General features: G+C 39.6%; 1 protein-coding gene across 1 annotated transcript in view; it reads left to right on the plus strand.

Annotated features, from left to right (window-relative positions):
* Nucleotides 1–17,103: 17,103 nt before the first annotated feature.
* ZBTB8A (zinc finger and BTB domain containing 8A) overlaps nt 17,104–23,219 on the plus strand; it is a 53,863-nt gene continuing 47,747 nt past the window's right edge. Inside the window, exon 1 of the mRNA XM_006176209.3 lies at nt 17,104–17,850. The gene's annotated coding sequence lies outside the window, so the exon portion shown is untranslated. The remainder of the gene's footprint in view (nt 17,851–23,219) is intronic.

Here is a 23,219-nt window from a genome sequence, read left to right on the forward strand (position 1 = left end):
TCAGCCACAATCTCAGCATTAAAAACACATATAAAAACACATTTTATAAATTTACTTTCAGACTTTTCTTTACATGTAGGTTGCCTCTTTTAAGTTATAGGAAATTATACTGCAAATACAATTCTGTACCCTGTTTTTCTTTTTTTTTTCCTTTGATTTTGCAGGAGTAAGCAAATTACAGCCCACAGGCCAAACCTGGCCTGCTGCCTGCTTTTGTCCATGAACTACAGTTGGTTTTTAAATTTTGAGTGGTTGAAATAAAATCAAAAGAGGAATAATATTTTGTGACATGTGAAAATTGGATGAGATTCAAATGTAAGTGTCCATAAATTGTTTCACTGGAACACAGTCATGCACATTTATTTATAAATTGTCCATAGCTGTTTTTCCCTATGATAGCAGAGTTGAACAGAAGTTGTAGAAGAGGCCGTATCGCCTGCAAAGTATAAAATACTGTTTGGTCCTTTACAGAACAAGTTTACTAATCCCGGAAATATTGTTTTTTAATCACAGTATTAAAGTAGCTGCTAAATTTGTGTTTTGGAACATTATGAGAGTGACAACAATAATACTTAGCACACTTTAGGTGTTTAATAAAGTAAGTTCTCCCAAATAATTCAAGAAGGGAAGGGAATAGGAGGAGGAAGAGGAAAAGGAATAATGGTGGTTAGATTTGTCTCTTTTCAGACATTTGCTGAACTTCTTATTCTCAACTAGTGGAAAAGATGTCTTCTCACTGTCATTAAAAAGAAGGTGTCTTTCATCAGTTTTTCATGTCTAAAATAATAGCTTCTTAAAGTCCTTTGAAAATACTATTTGGGGCCAAAATAATCCTTGTTGTTACCAAATTAGTAATATATCTAATTTTAGCCAGCTTTTCCTCTTTGCAGAAGCTTTGGTGAATTTTAAAAAATGGCTCTATAAGACTGACAGATATAGAGAACAAACTAGTGATTACCAGTGGGGAGAGGGAAGGGGGAGAAGCAATTTAGGAGTAGGGGAAAAAAAGGTTATTATGGGATTATATGAAATTATGTTTGTGAAACTTTTGAAAACTGTAAAGCACTATATAATTTAAAGAGTCTTTCATTCAATAAAAAAAATCAATTAAAAAATGGCTCTGTAACAAATGTGGGAAGATGGTAGGGAGCTGAGGAGGCCTCTCCTATCTTGTGTCTCCCTGACCCCAGCCATGTGGTCTGAGCAGGAATAAATGCTGAGACACCTTCTATTTAGATCTCTTTGACTGAAGACAGCCATGAGTTTATTATTTTTTAATTTATGTCCGTAGTTTTTGAAAGTGGCAGTTCATTATTTCAATGCGTATCCCATTAAGAGGTGGGGTCTTTATACCCTCCTGTGGAATCTGAGTGGGCTTGTGACTGCTCCACCAAGTAGTGTATGTAGCAGAAATGATGTATTGAGGCTCAGAAAGGCCATGTACCTTCCACCTAGCTCTCTTGGAATGCTGGCTCTTGGGACACTCCCTCTGGGTTTGTTCCCCCATGGAACCCAGCCACCATGCAGTGAAAAGCCAAGCCACAAGGAAAGGCCATGTACATAGATGCTCTGCTTCACTGGAGCCCAGTCTTCAGACTTTCCAGTCCAGGCTCAGGCATGTGCATGAAGAAGTCGTTTTGGAGTCACTCCTACCACCCCAGCCATTCTAGCTCCAAGCTGTTAGTCACCAGCTGAGGCCCAGGACAGGATGGAGCAGAAGAGTAGCCCCCACTGTGCCCTTTCAGAATTCATGACCCACAGAATCAATAAGCCCAATAAAATAGTGGTTGTTTTACACCACCAAGTTTGGGATGGATGTTATACAGCAAAAATAACTGAAACAATATCATCTGGATAAAGGACCTTATATAAAACCATAAAATAAGCATAAACAATGAAAAGCCATGGAGAGCAGAGGGATAATTAAAGCTAAAGGTGGTGAGTATAACTGAATATTAAATACAGTTCTGAGTTTTCTAGCCAAAATATAAGCAGAAAGATTGCCAAATGTAATAGTTGTCATTGTATAATAATAAGAAAGATGGCTATTTGTCAAGAGAAAGGAAGTTTTTCTGGCACTAAACTTAAAAAAGAATGTATTAAACAGCTCGCTCTAAAAGGGATATTGAAAAAATATCATGGGCAAATTCTTTATTGGCAGTTTTAGAGAATTCACAAGGGCTGTTTCTAATATGGACCATCAATAAACCCCAAGTACACAACACTAAATCATAAACTCATATCATCTTAAGTGTGTAGCTTGATTCAGAGATAGAGCTTATAAAATCTAGAAGAACAAATAGCACATTCCTCTGATCCTCTGAGCAATCATATAAAACAGGCTTTTGGTGAGGGCTTGTCAGCAGCCAACCATTAAAAGATAACTTTTCTGGTGAATAATCTGAATTTCAGGAGTTCTATGATGTTAATGAAAGGTCCCTTAGATGCTTTAAAACACAAGAAAACAAGGTGAAATGCCTACAACATCTCAACGTGGAGGCAGGGCTACAGACTGGAGGCAGGGCTAAAGCTTTCTTTAAAAAATAATCATGAAGCACATCAGAAACAACTCAGTTTTTTAAAAAATGAGCAAAAGATTTGAATTTCACCAAATAAGATATATGGATGGCAAAAAGCACATGGAAAGATGGCCAATAGCATTGGTCATTAGGGAAATGCAAATTAAAGCCACAATGCAAAGTTAAAACCACTACACACTTATTAGAGGCTAAAAATAAAATTACCCAGCACTGGATGCAGAGCACAGGAACTCTCATATGCTGCTGGTAGGAACGAAAAATGGTACAGCCACTTTGGAAAACAGTGTGGCAGATTATCATCAAGTTAAGTGCAAACCTAGCATATACCTTGGAAACCCTCTTAAGTATTTACTCTTAAGTATTTACCCAAGAGAAATGAAAACTTGGGTTCACACAAAAAATCCGTATGTGAATGTTCATAGCAGCTTTTTTTTTCATAAATGCCCCAAGCTGGAAACAATCCAAATGTTCTTTAACTAGTGAATAGATAAATCCATACTATGGAGTATTACCTAGCAATAAAAAAGGAAGGAACTAGTGTTATATACAACAACATGGATGAATCCCAGATGCATTATGTTAAGTGAGAAAAACCAGACTCAAAAGACTACCACTTAATGGTTAAAATGGTGAGTTTTATGTCATATACACACACACACACACATATATATATATATATATCACAATTTTTACAAAGACCATATACTGTAAGATTTGACTTATATGTCATTCTGGAAAAAGCAAAGCTATGGTGACAGAGAACAGATTAGTGTTTGCCAGGAGATGAGGGGGTGGAGGAGTGTTTACTAAGATTCAACACAAGAGAGGTAAGAGAATTGTTGTGTGTCTTTTTGTTATTGTTGTTTTTGTTGTTGTGTATCTTGATTGTGGTATTAGTTGCCTGACTCTAGGCATTTGTCAAACTCATAGAACTGTACACCAGAAAGAGTAAATTTTACTGTATGCTAATTAAAAAATAAAAACTTAAAATTTCTAGGGCCCACATTTAAAAAGAAAAAGTAAATAACATGAATGTTAATACTATTAGTTTAATAATATAGTTTATTTAACTCAATATGCTCAAAATATTATCACTTCAACATGTAATCAATCAATATAAGAAATCATTAGAGAGATACTTTACATTCTTTTCTTCTTACTAAGTCTCTGGAATTTGATATATAGCTTACATTTACAGGACAACCAATTTGTTTAAGCCACATTTCAAGTGCTCAATAGCCACATGGGACTAGAGGTTATCCTATCAGACAGGGCAGGTCTAGATCATGATCTGAAAAAAGTAATCATAAATGTTTCCAGCCTTGAATGGCTATTATCAAATAAACAGAATATTTCCACCAAGCAGAATATACTACTTAAAATGATCAGACTTAAAAAAAAAAACTTTAAACAATCATAATGAAAAATTTTGAAAATATGAACTCAAGGGAGTCACATATTTGCTAACGCATCCAAACTGGCATCATCTTCAAAGGTGACCTCACTCTCCTACTTGCATCATATGCATTACTCCCTGACAGCACCATTCCCTTTCATGTTGCATATGTCTTCTCGTTTTCTTCAGTGCTCTTATCTCTTCCTCACTTCACACACCCGTATACACTTCACCCTGGTGAAATTTACTTCTTCTTTAAGACCCAGTCCCAGTGGACTTCCATTTCCCCAAATTCCTGCTCTAGGAGGGTGGGAACCATGCCTTTTTCTTTGTAATTCTGATACCAATTCAGATGTGTGGGGTTTCCAGCCCCACCAAGCAATTCTCCCACATTAGCTGGGTGTCCCACAATTCAACTCAATGTTGACACTATCTCCCTGGAGATAGAATCAGATCAGTCCTCTAAGACTGCTCCTCACCCCCATCAGCAGCCCCCCCGCCTTTAGAGGCCAATCTCAAGTCCAGGTTGTCATTGTGCTTCTGATCAACTGGCTGTAGATTGGAGGTTCCAAAAACTCCCTCCTCAGGTTCAATTAATTTGCTAGAGTGGCTCACAGAGCTTGGGAAACCAATTTACTTACCAGATTACCAGTTTATCATAAAAAGATGTAACACAGGAAGAGCCAGATGGAAGAGATGCATAGGGCAAGTTATGTGGGAAAGGGCTCGGAGCTTCCATGCCCTCTCTGCGTGTGTCACTCTTCCCGAATCTGTAGGTATTCGCCAACCCAGAAGCACTCCAAACCCCATTCTTTTGGATTTTCATGGAGGTATGATTGATTAGATCATTGGCTTTTGTCAGTTGAGTGAACCTCCAGCCTCTCTTCCCTCCCCTGAGGTCAGGGAGTGAGACTGAAAATTCTAACCCTTTAATCACATGGTTGGTTCCCCTGGTAACCAGCCCCCATCTTTAGGTGCTTTCCAAAAGTCACCCCATTAAGATAAACTCAAGTGTGGTTGAAAGGGGTTTGTTATAAATATCATTATAAATATCAAGACACTTTTATTGCTCTTATCACTTAGGAAATTCCAATGTTTTTAGGGGCTGGAAAATCACAATATAACACACACAGTATAATAGCCCTGACCACTGTTCTTTATTCTAATGGTTATTGAGTACTTCTAGGTGCTGGGGATACTTGGGTGAATGAGAGACAGCCCTGCCCCCAAGTATCTTATGGTCTGTGGGGATGACCAAGGAATTAAAGGAGAACTTTAATATGGTTTGCTAAGTGCCAAAGCATAGTGCTTGCAAGCACTGAGGAGGGGAACGCGACCTGGTGCTGGGAAAGCCAAATATTCCTGCACAACTTCTGAGATAGTCCTTTCCCATTTTCCTTTAAGGGGTCACTCTGGAAGTCAGAAGCAGTCCCTGGGAGAGTGACCACATACGTCAGACGCCCTTTCTCTCTTTTCCCCTATACCAATATTATAGTGCAGGTGCCTTCACAGCGGTGGAAATGCTCCAGTAGGCTCCTCCCCTGCCTGTACCACACTGAAGAAACAATTCTTCCATAATAGCAATCCTGGGGCCATGTCCCCAGGTGAAAATCCTCCTCTTGAGGCCTGAGACATCAAAAGTCAGCTGTCGCAAACCCCAGGGAGCCCTTCTAATATCTTCTGTTGCTTCTAATATATTCTGAGTTTTGCTTTCAAAATCAGGAGGAACAATGAGGTGAGGCTGCAAGGAACTGCACATACTTTATTTTTAAGGAAGAAAGTATGATTCTAAAGAAGGGAGGAAGTCGTGTTGGTGACAATACTGGTGGTTGGAAAAGGTACTGATCCCGCTTTTCTGCCAATTAGAGAATGATTGTGTTTAAACATCTCCTCTTTTATTTATTTATTTTTAACACCTTTATTATATTATGATTCCTGTACAGTGAGCTACACATATTTGAGATGAATAATTTGATGAGTTTTGACAGATGTATACACCAATCAAACCATCACCACAATCAATATAGCTAACATTTCCATCACTCCCCAAGAGGATTTTGCTTTTGTTTTGTTTTGTATTCTGCTTCTAATCAACTGGCTATAGATTGGAGGTTCCAAATAAGAGGTAATTAGGTTTATTTATTTATATTATTGTATTTATTTATTCTTAATGGAGGTACTGGAGATTGAACCAAGGACCTCACACGTGCTAAGCACGCACTCTACCACTGAGCTATACCCTCCCCCTAAACACCTCCTCTTTTAAAATGCAAATAAATTTGCAAAATTTAAACGTCATTCTTAAATTGGTGTGAGGCATTATAGTAAAATAATCAAACTGACACGCAACAAAGTTAGAGAATGAGAGTTTTAATTATGATTGGGAGGAAGAAAATTATGGGCAGAAGGAGGGCTCGAAAGAGGCAGGAGGATGGGAGCATTATAAAGACAAACTTCGTTTACTTTGTGTTTTATTTGAATCCTGCATCAGTGAATAGATTGTAAAGGATTTTTTTTAATTAAAAAAAATTTACTGTTGACTGATCAGTAGGTGACAAACAAATTTGTTGAGTTTTAACGGATTTTTTAAAACCAATGCTGGTGAAATCTCTGAACTCCAAGGATCAAGGATCATTTTATAAGCTTCCAGGTAGAACAGTTTTCTTACCAAGGCAAGGGGATTGAACTGGCATCAGACGACTCATTAGCAAAACTGGAATCTAGAAGGCAAAGGAACATTACAGGCCTTGGAGAAAAAAAGGGAGGATCCAAGAATCCTACATTCAACCAAGAGACCACTCATATGTGAGGGTTTATGCCTTATCTTGCTCCCAGTCTGTTCCAACATCTATATCTATCCTATTTCTACCACCTGAACTTGGTTTCCCTGGCTTAACCTTGAGTTGTCTCCAAGGATTTGGCTTGGGAATCATCTTTGACTCTCTGCAGCTCCCTTGGGTGGAAAGATCTATCATAGCTCTGGATCCTGGGGCCCAACCACAGGCATCACCATTCTTAGCTGGCAGTCTGGCTAGCCCTCCATAGAGATTTCCCTATGGCTAGTTGTCCTGGGTAATGTGGTCACACAAGATGCCTGCTACTTCAGTGATGATGTGGTAGCAATAGGACCCGGTGAAGAGAAAGAACAAGTACCCAGATGCATTGGTAAAACACCTACAGGTCGGAGGATGTAAGATAAACTCCACGATAATTCAGGGGCCTGACATTTCAGTGAACTTTCCAGATTCCAATGGACGAAGGCATGTAAGGATGTTTCCTTTAAAGTAAAAAGCAAGTTGCTGCCTTTCCAACACCTATCCTTAATAAGTACCCTTGATATTGTACAACTACACTTCAATGAAGAAGAAGAAGGAGGAGGAGGAGCACACTTGTAGGAATATGAAATTTGGAGGCAATATGTAGCACATTCGGGTGCTTCTCTGATCCATTTGCCAAGTAACGCAAAGGACTGAAACTCTGAGTTGGGCCCAGAGAATTAAAGATACTTTCAGCAGGTTCAGGATGCAATGCAAAAAGCAAAAAAACCCAGGATATCAGCACAGATGGACAAGGATCAGGCAGTGCCAAGCCCTGCTGGGGGATGAGAGATGAGGGTGGGCTGACTACAGCATGTGGGCATTCTCTCTGCCAGCCTCTTTTCCGAATACTCGAGGCTAAAGAATTAATAAACTAAGAGACCATCTCATCCCATGGCTGCTTCTCCTGAAGAGCTGGAAGGTAAAAGCTCAAAAGGGCTGCCTGTTCACAGTCATGGCAAAAGGAAATGACCCAGAGAAGTTCTGCAGTGCCTGGCATTCCCTTCTCCAGGGCTACTCCCCTCTCTCTCCTTAATCTCATCTTGACTATATTAATCATTTTGGCTGACTTGTGAACCTCAAAATCTCTGTGGCTTACAACAGAGGTTGGCAAACTTTTCTGTAAAGGGCCAGATAGTAAATACTTGGGGCTTTGTGGGACAGAGGGTTGCAGCTCCTCAGCTCTGCCCTTGTGGAGTGAAAGCAGCTACAGATATACACAAATGAATGTGACTGTGCTCTGATAAAATGTTATGAACTCTAATATTTGAACACTAAAATTTGAAAAATATTCTTTTGATAACTTTTTGATTGTGATATAATTGACATACATTATATTAGTTTCAGGTATACAATATAATGATTTAATATTTATATATATTGTGAACTGATCACCACGAGTCTAGTTAATATCCGTCACCACACAGTTACAAATTTTTTTCCTTGTGATGAGAATGTTTAAGATCTACTCTATTAGCAACTTTCAAATGTCCAATATAGTATTGTTAATGATCGTCACCATAATGTATGTTACATCCCCATAACTTATTTATTTTATAACTGGAAGTTTGTACCTTTGACCCCGTCACCCCTACCTCCCTGCCTCTGGCAATGACCAATCTGTTCTTGGTATCTATGAGCTCATTTGTTTTGTTTTATTTACATTCCACTTATAAGTGAGATCTTATGATATTTGTCTTTCTCTGACTTATTTCACTTAGCATGATGCCCTAAGGGTCATCCTTGTTGTCACAAATGGCAAGATTTCATCCTTTTTTGTGGCTGAATGATATTCCATTGTATATGTACACTACATTTTCTTCATATGTTCTTCCAGTGATGGACATTATGTTGCTTCCGTGTCTTCACTATTGTATACAATGCTGCAATGAACATGGAGCTGCATCTATCTTTTTGAGTTAATGTTTTAGTTTCCTTCAGATAAATACCCAGGAGTGGAATCACTGGCTCATATGGTAGTTCTGTTTTCAATTTTTTGAGGAACTGCCATACTGTTTTCCATAGTGGCTGCACCAATTTACATTCCCACCAATAGTGCATAAGGCTTTCTTTTCTCTAAGGCTTCATCAACACTTGTTTTCTGTTGTCTTTTTGATAACAGCTATTTTAACAGGTGTGAGGCAATAGCTCATTGTGGTTTTGATTTATATTTCCCTGATGATTAGTGATGCTGAGCACCTTTTCATGTACCTGTTGGCCATTTGTATGTCTTCTTTTGAAAAATGTATATTCAGCTCCTCTGATCGTAAAATCAGATTGTTTGGTTTTTTGCTATTGAGTTGTATGCATTTTTATATATTTTGGATATTAACCTCTTATCAGATATGATTTGCAAATATTTTCTCCCATTTGGTAGGTTTCCTTTTCATTTTATTCACTGTTTCCTTTGCTCCGCAGAAGCTTTTTAGTTTGATGTGGTCCCACTTATTTATTTTTGCTTTTGTTGCCTTAGCTTTAGGTATCAAATCCAAAAACTCATCGCCAAGACCTATGTCATGGAGCTTACTGCCTGTGAGTTTTCTTCCAGAAGTTTTATGGTTTTAGGTCTTACATTCAAATTTTGAATCCATTTTGAGTTGATTTTTTGTATATGGTATAAAATAGTGGTCCAGTTTCATTCTTTTTTTGCATGTAGCAGTCCAGTTTTCCCAACACCATTTATTGAAGAGACTGCCCTTTCCCCATTACATATTTTTGGCTCCTTTGCCATAAATTAATTGACCATATATACATGTTTTGATTACTTTCCAACCTTTCAAAATGAAAAAAAAAACCCTCAGCTTACGGGCCTTACAAAATAGTAGGTTAAATTTGGCCCAGGGACTGTATTTTGCCAACCCTTGGTTTACAACAACAAACAAATATTTATTGCTTACATTACATGTTGGCAATTGCAGGTCAGTTTCTGTGGCTCTGTGTGCTTCACTCTAGGGCATAGGCTGGGCTAGAAGAGCAGCCCCTATTTGGGTCACTATTCTTGCAGCAGAGTGGCAGAACAAGAGAGCTGGTGGAAACACCTGATGCCTCTTAAAGCTCCTGGTCCTGGCATGCTGTCACTGTTTGTATTCCATTTGCCCAAGCAAGTCACAGAACCAAACCAGTCAATGGGGCAGGGAAGTGCGCTCTGTCTCCAGAGAAGCACTGAAAGTCACATAGCAATGGGTGATGACATACAGTCCTCTCAGAGTAAAGGAAGGGAATAGATGGAAAGTCTAATACAATATACCACCCTGAACAAATACCCTTTCCCAATATGTATTAGGACAATAATAGTCAAAGTATGGTTAAAGGAGGGATGTCCCTGGTCTATAATAAGTACAAAAAGTGAAAGCAGGCATTTAAAAAGTTTTGTATAATAAATAGGCCTGCAAAAGATAGGGAACAAAAGCAATCTGATTCTTCACCACAGTTGGAGAAGCATTGCACTTCACAGCAGACAAGAGTAGCCAATACCCCCAGGGGACGTGAGTTCACAGGCCAAAATACAACCATCATGAGAAAAACAATAAACTAAATCACATGCAAACACAAAATTACATACATATAATCTAAGAATTATTGGAATAGAAGGATCCAAATTTTAAAATAGGAATGATAAATATACTTAGAGAACAGATTACATTAACAATATGAGGCAGTAATGAGAAATCATAAAAAAGAACCAAGAAGAAATACTAGGCTTTAAAATATAATACCTGAAAGAAATTTAAAAATGTAATACTTGAAAGAACATAAGAGATAGGATAGATATGGCTGAAGAAAAAAACCAGTAAATTTTGAGGTCATATTGAGGACCATTCCCATAAGATAGCAAGGAAAAGAAAAGTCAAGAGACATGGAGGAGAGGAGTAGAAATGCCAAGATCTAGAAAATTAGGTGTTCCATAAGGAAGAGGAAAAATGGACAGGGATAAATAATATTTTAAATAATGAAGATAACCTTCCTAGAATTAAAGAAAGTTAAAAGGTGTTTGACTAAAAGGGCCCATAGAGTGTTAAACAGGAGTATTAAGAAAAAAATCTACACTTAGACACATTATAACAAAATCTAAGAATATCAAATGTAAAATGTAAGAAGATCACAAAGGGAAAATTGCAAAAGCTTTCATAATAAGAGCAAATTGATATCATACTACTTAATAGCAACACTAGATGCAAGATAAGAATAGAGATACATGTTTTGAAGTAGCGAAGGAAGAGAACTCTGATTCTAGAATTTTATATCCAGTCAAACTGTCCTTCAGATACTAGCGTATAATAAACATATTTCCAGCACACTAAGCCTTAGGTGCTTTGCCACACAAATACTGAAAGAATCTTTTTTCTCTTTTTTTTTTAATTGAAGTATAGTTGATTTACAATGTTGTATTAGTTTCTGGTGTACAGCATAGTGAGTTAGTTTTATATATATAATATATATATTATTTGTCATATTCTTTATCATTATAGATTATTAAAAGCTATTGAATATAGTTCCCTGTGCTATACAGTAGGACTTTGTTGTTTATCGATATTATATATAGTAGTTTGTATCTGCTAATCCCAAACTCCTAATGTGTCCCTCTCCCCACCCTTTGGTAATCATAAGATTGTATTTTATGTCTATGAGTCTGTTTCTGCTTTGTAAATAAGTTCGTTCATGTCATTTTTTTTTTTTTTTAGATAATTGAAAACATTTTGAAGAAAGTACTCAGGATGAGAAAGAAATCCAGGAGATACTACAAGAGATAGAAGAAATAAGAGTGTTCAAATGCTTTGGTAAAGTTTATCTTAGTTTTTAAAGAAAAAAGGTTTATGTCAAATAAGATAAAAAGAGAAAAACATCTATTATAAATATTAGCAATATTGGGGGGTTAAAAAAAGACATGAGGGTACTTTCTTGTTTAGGTGAAGAAACAGATATTGATATATTTAATTATCCATAAGGGTTAAAAAAAGCATGAATATAGTAAATAAATTAAGGGCAACCACAATACAAACAAAATATATAGTTTTTAAATCAGGAAAAGAAAATTCAGACTATCCAATGGATTATATGGAAGGACAACAACAATAGCATAAAATAAATAAAACATGAAGCAAATGTAGAACATAAAATATGACAATAATAAGTAAATCCTAATTTAACTGTAAATACAACAAATGTAATTGCATTAAATTTGAAACTAAAAGACCAATACTCTCAGAACAGTTTTTTAAAATCCAACAATATAATTTACCAAAGTATATATTTAAAATAAAACAAAACAAAAAAAGGAAAAGTTAAAAATAGGATAGAAAGAGCTATGCCAGGCATACATGAACCAAAAGAATCCAGAATATAGTAATCCTAATATGTAATTAAAATGAATTTTTTTAAATGAACTTAAAGTTAAAAGTGATAATGTATACGTACCCAATATAGGAGCACCTAAATTCATAAAGCAAATACTAACATAAAGGGAGAAACTGATGGGAATACAATAATATTAGGAGACTTTAAGACCTCACTAACATCATTGGATAGGTCTTCCATACAGAAAATCAAAAAGGCAATGGAGATACTAAATGACACAATAGAATAGTTAGACTTAGTTGATATTTTTAGGACATTACTTCCCCAAAAAACAGAATATCCATTCTTTTCAAGTGCACATGGAGCATTCTCTAAGATAGACCACATAGTCAGACACAAAAGAAGCCTCAATAAACTTAAAAGGCTAGAAATCATTTTAAGCATCTTTTCTGACCACAATGGCATGAAACTAGAAGTCAATCACAGAAAGAAAAATGAGGAAAAAAAGCAACTGCATGGAGACTAAACAACATGCTGCTAAAAAAAACAATGGGTCAGTGATGATACCTTCAGATTTTTTATGTGAGAGAAAAATAAACTTCCATCTTAAGCCATTGCTACTTGAGTTTTCTGTCACTCTCAGCCAAATCTAATACAAATGAATCAAAGACCATAAACCATTCCCCAAATTCAGAAAATATACTCCCTTCCTTTCTGTCCATTAATTTCCAGTTCACATTTCAGGAACTGGTTTAAAATTCCATATCATTCAGTCTCTGACCACTCTAATCCACATCCACCCAAGGATGTAGTTCCTTAAGTACAGCTCCTAAAGTATAGCTCCTCTTGATCTGAAGACCCATGAACTAAAGAGACAAGCTATCTACCACATACACACCCAACAGGCAATGGTGGTACATATAGGATAACCACTATAGACATTCTGTTCAAAAAGAGCAGAAATACAGGCACAAATGAGTCACTGGTCATAGCAATTCTGAAACCCAGCTGGGCAAATGTTGGAAATTTCTTGACTAGGACTCAAGGCCTTGGGATAATCATCCATGGCTCCTGATTCTACCTTCTGGGCTCTTGGTTCTGCCCTCTGAGTAATTCTTTCTTTTGCACAAAAGATGGCCCATGTCTGCAACTGCATAGTTTTCATTGCATTCTACCAGTAGAATTTTGGGAATCTAGAAGGTATCTTTTTATTTTGTATTGCCTCTGACACTCCAAGTCCAACAATAGTGTTCCTCTGAACACTCTCTTAAAAATGTGGTCTCTTGTTAATCTTGGGGTTCATTCCATTAGACAAAATGTACTGACACAAATATCTTCAAGTCCTTCTCTGAGGAACAATGCTCTTCTGCTGAGGAACGATGCTCTTAAGATTCTTAGAATTCTATTGTTTGATTGAGAGGATCCATGAATCACATCCTTAAATCTTCAGAGTTCTTCTTAATCTAACTGAACAGTGCTCCAAAGTACTACCTTAGATCTCTCCTAGATATTAACAAAGGCTCTTACATCTACTCCCTTGACTTCATCTTTAGACTATGTTTTCCTGGCATTGCCCTGGATATAATCTATTCCAGAAGCCATTTTAACATCATTTGCCACTTGGAGAGTCTGGGAATATTCAAAACCAGCAAGTTCTGACTTCCTTTTGTTTTATAGTCCTTGCTTTGGTTTATCTCTCTCCTTTGATATATATTTGAAGTGGCAAGAGACCAGGTGACTTCTTCAAAACTAAGCTTGGAAATCTCCTTAGCTAGGTCATTCCATTCAGTAGGTACATTTTACACTTTTCACCTTAGTGCAGGGAATAGTGTTGCTAAATTTCTGCCAACATAAAAAGGATCCCGTTTCTAACAACGTCCAGTAAGATTTTTTATGATTTTCCTTTAATTCCTCACTTACAGCTTCCTCAAAGGCCATCAGGACTCTACTATTTTTTTGAAAAAGCTCAATATTTCACTAACACTCACATCAAAGTCCTTCCATCTTCCACCCACTGCCCAGTTCCAAAGTCACATTTTTAGGTTTTTCTTATGTAGCACTTTGAGGCACCACAATCTGTGTAAGTTGTCTATTGCTGCATAACAAACTACCCGCACAACTGAATGGCTTAAAACAACAAACATTGATTACTTTGCAAGGTTTCTTAGGGTCAGGAATCTGGGAGCAGCTTAGCTGGTTGGTTCTGGCTCAGGGTTTCTCATGAGGGTTCAGTCAAGCTGTTAGCTGGGGCTGCACTCAGCTGAAGGCTTGTCTAGGGTGGGAGGATACACACCAACATGGCTCACTCACATGGCTGTTGGCAGAAAGCCTCTGTTCATCTCCACACGGCTGCCTGAGCATCCTCAGGCAGTTGGCTTCTCCCAGAGCAACTGATCCAAGACAGAGAAAGAAAAAGCAGGAAGCTGCTTTGCCTTTTATCACCAAGACTCTGAAATCTAACACTATCATTTATGCCTTATTCTATTCTTTAGAAGCAAGTCACTAAGTCCAGCTCACACTCATGCAGAGGGGAATCTACCTCTTGAAGGGAGCAGTGTGAAAGAATATGCAGGCATTTTTAAACCAACACAACATTACTCTTCTCCATATTCAACACCATATTAGAACTCTTCTCTTTGCCCTCCAATTTCAATGGGGATAGCTGTGTTATCATTTTCTGATCCTAGACTATTCCCCTATTAGAGATTTTGATCTTCTTCTCCCTGAATTTGCAGAAATTCAGCCACTGATAATTATTCCTCTTGTATTTTCAATCTCTCTCTCATCTTCATGCTTTCCATCACCATTAAACATTTTAAAGTCTTTTACCTATTTCCCTTTCTGGCTAATAACCCTCTCTCTTTGCCTGTAGTAGCTTCAAAACATGGCCCCAAATACTCTAGCATTTTTCCACTATGAGATAGCAGCTTACCCTCTTCTGCTTGAATGTAAGTAGGCTGTGACTACTTTAACCAATGGAATATGGCAAAGGAGGCAATGCAACTTCTGTAGATGGGTATAAAAGACCATGCAGTTCCTTCCTAGTTCTCTTGGAACACTCCCTCTTGGGGATACTCCCTTTCAGAACCCAGCCACCATGCTGCAAGAAGCCAAGTCACATGGAGAGGCCATGCGCAGTGCTCCAGATGACAGGCACAGCTGAGCCTAGTTTTTAGTCTCAGCTTTGGTGCTAGATCTGTGAGTGAAGAAACCTCTGGATGATTCCAGTTCCCAGCAGTTCAAGTCACCCCCAGCCATTTGAGTCTTCCCAGCTGAGACTCCAGACATTGTGAAACAGAGACAAGCCATCCTGCTGTGACTTGTCAAATTCTTGACCCACAGAATCCATGAGCATAATAAAATAGCTCTTGATTTGAGCCACCAAGTTTGGATTGGCTTGTTACACAGCAATAGTAACTGAAATATCACCCTTTACAACCAAATTTCTCAAGAGTGTCTATTCTTACCTCCTCTATTTCTTCATCCTTACATAGTCCACTAATCTGCATTTTGCTCCCATCTTTCAAGATTAATAACATTCTCTGAAGTCAATGATTTCTAAGTCATTAAATCTAACAGCTATTTTCTCTTAGAGTGCTAAGAGAGGTATTCAGCACTACTGTCGGGTTCTTCCTTCCTGAATTACTCTCTTCTCCTAGTTTCTATAACACCACCCTATCCCACATCTCTTCCTTCTGCTCTAGTCACTTCTGAGACTATTTTGCAGTTTCACCTTCCTCTAGCCAGCCACTAGATGATGAAGTTGATGCTTGATTCTAAGCCTCCTCTTCTTACTTTATATTCTCTCTCCGTATCCATGGTTTTAATTCCCAGCTATACAACATTGATGACAACATTTCACATGTCCAAATACCTTTCAACATTTTGTACTATTTAGGGTTCTTCATTGTACAGAGACTGGCCTTGGCTGATTTAAACAGAAATGAATGCATTAAAAGTTCACAGAATCACAGAAAGAGCAGAGCAGAGGGGCTGGAACCCATGTTAACCAGGCAGAAACAACAGCCAAGTCATAGCACAGAACTGGCCTGGTGAAGATACTGACAGTGCTCTCGGTTGGCCTGATAGCACTAGCACTGGACAGTGGATGCTGCCACTAGTGAGTGGCACTACCACTATGGTAACTGGAGATACTATTTTGCTGCAACTGTCACCACTGCCAGAAAAGATTCTTTGAGGTTTCTGCTTGGTGTCACAGCTCCCTCTTCAAAGCCCCTAGTGGGTGCATCGAAGTATAGACCATGGCCATTGTCTTAGCTGCAAGAGATTCTGGGGAAGCAAGTTATTGGCATTTCCAGATTCTGTTGCAGAAGTTAGACTCTACCTCCCAACAATTACTCATAATGTAAGGAATTCTCCAAATATATAAATGAGTTTCAGAAGCTGAGGGGGAAGTTGAGGGAAAAAAACTCCCATTACTTCTTCCTTGCAGCAAAAAGTTTATCATCTATCTGAAGTGATCTTTTGAGAAACAAGTTTGTAGAACTCTTTTGTGTGTTTTAATTAATTAAGGCTAAAATAAAATCTTTTGCTATAACAATGCCCAGGTCTTTCTGGGAGAACTGTCAGTGGGGACGCTAGCAGAATAGTTTGAGTACATCCAGCACTCCTGATACTTCATGGTTTTCGAACATGTTTTCAATTACCTGTTCAGAATGTGAGGAAATGCAACTAAACAGCAAAACAACTCAAGAGTAACACAAAAGTGACATTAAGAGATAGCTGTGAATATTCTGTATCCTTCTAATAGAGTATAATCCTTAAAAACACATAGCTACTTATTGATGAAACCAAAGCAATAAACTTTGTCCAGCATGACTGAAAATGACATGAGAGAAATCCATTAAAAAAACTAAATGTTTTCAAATTGTCTTTTTTTTTTTTTCAGTTTTACTATATCACAGTACTTTTCAGTATTTGAATTCAGCATAAGGAACTAGGAAACTAATTTAGTTTATAGAATTAATGTTTCTGAGTAAAAATGAAAATTCAGTGATTTAAGATTTTAGCAAATACATAACCTGATGCCTGTATTCTAAACATTAGGGACACAAATATGTCAGAAGAAAGGCTTGATGTACAATGAAACCTGCTAATCTTACTAGTTCTATATTTTTTCTGAACTTAACGAAGAATTATTTTCTCTTATCTCACCTTCTTGGGTTGTCCTCTTCAAATTAAAATTCTTGTGCCCTGTAGAGATTTAGAAAAGGTTATCCCCGACTAAAATGAGTGCTTCAATAAAGGGAAAAATTCTGTGGAGATCTCTTCCATTTGACGTTGCTTAACTTAAGTACAATAATGTCACATGTACTTAAACAGTAATTGCGGGCACGCCTAAGTCCCTCCCTCTTTCCTAAACCAAATTCCCCAGATCCTAGAAATCCAGCCCTTCTGCCCTCCGGAGGCGCCTTCCCCAACGTGAAGTACAATTTAAAATTTAAGCTCCTGACTAAATAATGATTCCGTAGTCAACTGCTAGGGGATCTGGGCACCCCAGTGTCTCTGGAGGGTGCAGCGGGGTGTAGGCAAGGGCAGGGGGAGTGGGCGAAGCTGCTGGTTGGTGCCTGAAATCTGTGCGTTGCCCCTTTAATTGTGTCCCCAGCCCTCGGGCGTTTCTGTCCAACGCCCACGTCAGCAAATACCTTTTGTTTCTCTCACGTTGGGGCTACTTGTTTTAGGGCGCAAAGGAACGGCCTCGAAAGGGGGTATTTCCCCTGCCGAGAACCGGGAATCTTCTCCCAGCCCGCGCGCGCGACCCGCCGGTGCGCCGCGGCCCGCGGTAAGTGGCTGCGCACGGCGCGGGCGGAGGGCGGGCGGGGCGTCGGGGCTGCCCGGGACGGGCCCACGAGCCTCGCTGCGGGCGGAGGCGCCGCGGGCTCTGGCCCCCGGGGCAGCGGTGGCGGCGGCGGGATGCGGCCCGGGCACCGCGCCCCCAGACGTCCCCCGGCCCGGAGAGCGGCGGGAGGCGCAGAGGCGAGCGGGCGCCATTTGCAGCCCCGGGCGCAGCAACGGCGGCGGCGCGCCGGCTCCGAGGGGCTGGAGACGGTCACAAAGGAGGCGCGGGCGGCCAGCGCCGAGGACGCGGCCTCCGGGCGGCGGCCGGCGGCGGGGCGCACCGGCTCCCAGACTGCGCGGCCACCCCTCCCGCGCCCGCCCGGCCGCCCGGCCCGCCCCGCCTGCGCGCCCGGGAGGGGCTGCGGGACAATGGCCGCGCCGTCGCCGCCCTCGCCCGCCCAGCTGCCCGCTCCGAGCCCCGCGCCCGCGGGGCCCGACCCGGCCGCGGCGCGGGGAAAGGCGGAAAGGCGCGCGGAGCCTCCTGGCGGCGGCGGCGGGAAGGCGGCGCGGGGACGGTGCCGGGCGTGTCTGGAGCCGTCGGGCGCCGCGGACTCCCGGAGGGTCGGCGGCTGGCTGGGCTCCGGCTGCTTGGCGAGTGATGGGCGGCCCGCCGAATGGGGCGGCCGAGGTCCAGGGCTTCTCCTCCGCGGCTCCGGGCACTTCATCGGGATGGTGGCTGCCTGGGCAGTAGTCCGAGTTTCTCCGTACATCCTCCATTCTTTGGTTTTATGTCGTGATGCGACAGATCCGGGCTTAGAACCGGAGGCAGACTTACTCTACCTAACAAATAATTGAGTTATACTTATTGTTTTATGACGGACCCACACATACGCACGTTCTACCTATGCAGACGGCGTCTTTTATAAGTTAATTAGCCGTTTCGCCCCTTCCCTTTCAAATGCGCTTATTTATTGCTGATTGTGCCAGTAGCCAGGCTCCACATCTTTCAAAGGCGTGGTTTTTTTTTTTTTCCTTTTAAATTGAGATATAATAGACATATATAACATTGTGTTAGTTTTAGTCCAAGACTTGTTCGGAAGCGGTAGATTCTCACCTATTGGGCTTTTAAACTATATACATCAGTATTACTTCTATTAATAAACGGTTGTATTTGCAGAACTTTAGTAAATGGAGTGCATTTGCCTATATGAATTATTACACTTAATTTCACATAAAACAACCACCCAGTCAGGCTAGTGGTTATTCCACTTTTCAGATGAGGAAACGCATTAAGCGTTTAAGCGTTAAGCCAGAAGGTGGACTGTGGCAGCCTTCCAACGCCCTTGACTCCTGTTCTTGCTCTTCATTTCCTCCTAAAGTCACCTCCAGAGTCTTCCAGAAAGCAAGTCATATCGCGCCCCTGCTCAAAAAACCTTAACTGATCTTTATCAGAAACAAGTCTAAAATCCCCAATAGAAGAACCAAGGCTCAAACTTACTCTGTACTCTAGTCATCCCCAAGCCTCAGATATGGTTGGGTTTGCGGGATCCCTGGAGCAGGAGCCCTTCACCCATAACCAGAGCTCAGATGTCTTTACTCCTCAGAGCCCCACTGGCCACACAAGGGGTAAATGGGAAGTGAGAATCTAACCTGCCACCCTTTACCAAATGGGCACGTTTGGGTTAGACTATAGAATGTCAGTAGGAGGCATCATGAATATCTAAACTTCTAGGTCGCGTAAATTTCCAGCCCCTCGGGAAAGAGGGCACTCTGCCAGACCTTATCTCATGGCTTTGAAGTCACTAGTTCTGCTGTTGATAATGATTGGAGCCCAGCAAAAGCTTTGTAAGATAGTGTACTAGTCATCCTGTGCTATTTGTTTATAATATTTATTACGTTTTTAACATTTGTTTATATATTTATAATATTTAAAGGATTTAGTGCAAGTTTTTTGATCCCCTTGAGGGAAGTTTTTGTCACTTCTTTGCTCAGAATTGGTCAGTGGCTCCCCATCATACTCAGACCAAAAGCCAAAGTCCCCTAAGTAGTCTACAGAGCCCTACAGGAATTGGTCCCATGGTGTCCTACCTACCTCACAATTTGCCCTTCCTTTCTGACTCCATCTCTCATTGCTCTCTCCAGCCATCCTTAATGTTGCCCAATCCTCCTTGCCTATTTCATCTCAGAGCCTTTGCACTTGCTGTTCCAGCTGCCTGGAACACCCTTCCTAATGATGCCCACACGACTCTCTCTTTTCCCTCTTTGGACTTTACTTTAAATGCCATTTCTCACTGAGACTTTCTCAACTGTGATTTTGATTCTCGGAAATGTTTTTATACTTAATTCTAAACCTTTACAGGGTTAAAAGATTATCCACCAAAGAAAACAGTTACCATGCCAGTTTGCTGAAGTTCCTTATGGCCCAGGGATTTTTGCTAAGGAGGCTAATGAAATTTGTATCGGTCACCCTGATAGGACACACTAAATTCTAGATTAATGACCATATATCTTAAAAAGATGGTCTTCTAACCTACAACCTTAATTTGAGTTACACTTGTTACCTAAATCTTTAGTCTACTTGTGGCAATATATGTCTTTTCCTCCAATTCTAAAGACCCTTGAAATTAATGGTTCCTACAATATGTAATTGTCTTTTCCATCCACATTTAAATATCTTTGAACTTGTTGGGAATCTTGATTTCTTTAATATTCTTAGGATCATTATAGATAATTTAACTCTTACAGATTTTTAAAATATTTCAAATTGAATTTTGACTGTCTACATGAATTTATAAGTATAATCTGCTGTTGCAACTTATGAGGTCAATCTACTGAAAAGAAAATCTAAAACATATTGCCCATTGTCATGACTTAAGCACACATTTTGGGAAGACTTAAACCTTTCCTGAAGACTCAAGAGTACAATATGAATGCAGGTTATGTCAATGTAGATGTAAATATGATCAAGTTGTAACTGATCCCAATTTATAGGACAAGTCCTATTTTCTTGGAAAAATTCCTGTTATCACTTCTGTTATTCATTCTGTCTCCACTGCCTTCTTAGTTAAATTCCTCCCCATTTCTTGCCTTGACAACTACATTAAGCCTTTTAAATTGGTCTCCCTGGCCCTGCCTCTCCCACTGTTTCTCTTCTTCCATGCTGCCTCAGGTTTTCTTCTGGGCATACAGATTGGATCATCATAACAATAATACCTAATATTTATTGAGCTCTGGCCGCATGCTAGGCATTGTGCTAGGCATTTTGCATACATGATGGTCAGAAGAAGTGTGCACGACTTAAGAGTGCCAATTTGGGGTCAGTCAGCCTGAATTCCAATCTCTGTTCACTTGCTCCTTGTGGAATCTGGGAGAAGATTTTCTTTTAATTTCTCTGTGCTCCCATTTCTTGATCTAGTTGATGTGAATCATAGAAACACTTACCTCATAAAGCTATCGTGAAGACTGAAATAAGATAATGTAGTGTAAAGTGCTTAGTACAGTGCCTAGTAAACATTCAAATATTAGCCATTTATTTTTATTGAGATATAGCTCATATACCATAAAATTCACCCTTTTAAAGTGTGCAATTCAGTGTTTTTTAGTGTATTCACAAAGTTGAGCAACCATCGCCACTCTCTAATTCCAGAACATTTTCACCACTGTGTAAAGAAACCCCATACCCATTAATAGTCACTCCCTATTCCTGCATCTCCCTAGCCCCTGACAACCACTAATCTACCTCTGTCTCCATCATCTGCCCAGTCTGGACATTTCATATAAATGAAACCATAAAATAGATGGTCTTTCATCACTGGCTGCTTTCACTGAGCTTGACGTTTTTAAGGTTCATCCGTGTTGTCCGGGTAATCAGTTCTTCTTTCCTTTTTGTGACTAAATAACATTCCATTGTATGGATACACCACATTTTGTTTATCCACTTTCCCAAGTGCTGATGGACATCTGGGTTGTTTCTACCCTTTAGCTATTATGAAGAATGCTGCTATAAACATTTGTATCCAAGTTTCTGTGGGGACATATGTTTTCATTTCTCTTGGACGTATACCTAGGAGTGGAATTGCAGAGTTCTCTACATTTAATCATTTAAGGAACTACCAGACTGTTTTCGAAAATAAGGGCACCGTTTTGCATTCCCGTCAGCAGTACATGAAGGTTCTGATTCTCCACGCTTGTTATTTTCGTGTGTGTATGTGTGTGTTTATTGTAGTCATCCTAAGTAGGTGTGAAGTGATATTTCATTGTGATTTTGATTTGCATTTCCCTAATGACTAAAGATGTTAAACATATCTTCATGTGCTTATTGCTACTTGTCTTAATTTATTTCTTATTGCTATTAATCTTATTTGTCTTAGCTGTTATTTAATCCTCTTAACAGACTTCCTGAGAGCCTTTTAACAGTCAATGTCCCCATTTTATAAAAAGGAAACTGATGCTTAGAGTTAAGTAACTTGACTAAGTCACATTGCTAGTCATTAGTGGACATATAACTATGTAACTCTCCTTAAAATCCTTCAGAAGTGCCCCAAACCTACAAATTGGAGGGACTTCAGGATCTGGCACCTACATATTTTTCTCTCTTTTAATTTTCCACTATCCCTCCACAGACCCTAAGTCTCCAGCCTCTTTTGAAGAGGTTGTGCTCTTCAATACCTGTCTGTGTCTTTGCCCTTGGTGCTTCTGTCTAGAATGCCTATTGTTCTCTTTTTCATGTATGAACTTTTACTCATCCTTCAAGACTTGACTGTTAAGCCTTTTGAAAACTTTTCTGAACACTCCCAAGCAAAATCCTTGGAGTTCTTTCTTTTCTCCTAGGAGTATTTTCTTTCTTTCTCTTTCTGAGATTCTCTCTCTGCTGACAGACACTGAGGTGTTCTAGAGCACTCATCTTTGACATGGCATCATCTTTGTATTCTCAGGGCCAGGGATAAGTCCGGCAGAGAGTAGGTGCTCAAATATGTATTGAATGAATACATTTCACATTTCAGTTTGAATATCTGACCTTCTCATGAAAATAGAAAAAAAGAGTTTTTTTTTTTTCTTGTTTTACACTGTATAACCCTCTTCAGTGCTCACAGCCCACACAGGTGAGAGGGCTGGGCAGTGGTTCAAGGCTGCAACTTTCTCTGGCATGGGTACTATGAGAGGCCCACAGAGGACCCGCCAAAAGGTTTTTTTCTTAAAAAGTAGGAAAACATGTATAGCTTATGCAATTCAGAACAATGTAAAAGTAATTACTGAATCAAAAGATGAAGTAGCTTTCTTTCAATTGCTTTTCTAACCCTTCAGAAAATCTCCACTGCTTTGAGTCCTGGACTTTCAGCAACATCTGAACCATCGAGGGTATAACGAATACCT

Source organism: Camelus ferus, chromosome 13 (genome assembly GCF_009834535.1).
Source record: "Camelus ferus isolate YT-003-E chromosome 13, BCGSAC_Cfer_1.0, whole genome shotgun sequence".
Taxonomy (NCBI): Eukaryota; Metazoa; Chordata; class Mammalia; order Artiodactyla; family Camelidae; genus Camelus; species Camelus ferus.